Raw genomic sequence first — 1,305 nt, 5'->3', positions numbered from 1 at the left:
GGAAGAAGGAAAAAAGAGCGTGAGCCATTCTCGCAAGGCCGTTGCCTCGTTTAACAGTGACGCAGCAGCTCACCTTCTTCCGCTAAAAAAAAAAAAGGGGGAAAAAACCAGTGTTAGGCCCGTGTATGAGCGTTACGACGTCCTTTCCTTTTTCCGCGTAAAAATAAATACTCGACCGCAGGCTCGTGCCGAAAATAACGAGGGGCACACACTCTTTTACCGTCGGATTATGTGATTTATCATCGCTTCTAAGAAACAGCTTTCATCCTCTCCCCGTCTGAAACACTCGGAGAGAGCGTTACATGCTAGTTACCGACGGATTTGTGCATGTCACACCTCGCTATGGAGAGTTTCTCGACTAACCGAAACATCGATATCGCTTTATGGACATTTGGAGGCGCTTCGAGCAACACACGTGACACGCCTTGTTAATATTTTAACTGAATGTACGCACCACTTTGAATCGCAGTATACGATTGTCACTGAAGAAACTGATGGTGTTTATGTACGGTTCATTTGAAATCACCGTATATAAGATGGTCAAGTAGCTTTATACATATAAAATCGTAGACTAAGTAAAATCGAATGCTACATAGTGAAAGAAATATTTGTATCGTGAAAGAATACACGGTATTCGATACAAAAACCACACACGCCATATATCGATCAAGCAGACGACAGAATGGCGTCCGCCATGTTTAAAATGGAATACAACAACATTGTCCGTTGATCACCGATAAAATGCCTACGTTTCCAACGGACCCATTAAACGGAACCCACGGTGGTAAATCACGTTTGAGTCCATCCAGAACCCCGATACGATGCGGGCGTCGCGACGCTCCACGCGAGTACCAAGAACGAGAGATGAGAACGAGAGGAGGCGGAGAAATCGGTCTCTTTGGGCTCGTCCAGTCGTCCGTTTGCTTTAGATGTGCACACGCTCGTTAGAGAGAGAGAGAGAGAGAGAGAGAGAGAGAGAGAGAGAGAGAGAGAGGAACGAAAGATACACACAGTAAGGCTCGTTGCGCGAGGTCGTTGCACCGTGTGTGCTAAGTCGTTCTAAGCGCAGAGTCGGTCCTAAGCAACTACAGGAGCTCGAGAGAGGAGAGCCTCGATACGCCACCGCATCGCAAATATGCGAGTCTAATGCTACGTTGTCGTATAGTCTCTCTCCCTTGTTAGATGCGCACCTTAACCCTCCAATTACATTTTTTTCTTCGTCGAAACTATGATATTGGGTTTGTCAGGTCTCGTTAGACTAACCTAGAGTCTCTACTATTTGTAATTCATTTTTCAATTTGTACC

At 45.7% G+C, this 1,305-nt stretch overlaps 1 protein-coding gene across 1 annotated transcript in view; it reads right to left on the bottom strand.

The window, feature by feature from the left end:
* The window catches only part of LOC108574218 (dorsal-ventral patterning protein Sog), a 67,454-nt gene that overhangs the window by 28,189 nt on the left and 37,960 nt on the right, over positions 1 to 1,305 (bottom strand). The gene's annotated exons all lie outside the window — the stretch shown is intronic.

The sequence above is a fragment of the Habropoda laboriosa genome, unplaced genomic scaffold (genome assembly GCF_001263275.1).
Source record: "Habropoda laboriosa isolate 0110345459 unplaced genomic scaffold, ASM126327v1 scaffold176, whole genome shotgun sequence".
Lineage (NCBI taxonomy): Eukaryota > Metazoa > Arthropoda > Insecta > Hymenoptera > Apidae > Habropoda > Habropoda laboriosa.
This window is presented reverse-complemented; position numbering and strand designations above follow the sequence as displayed.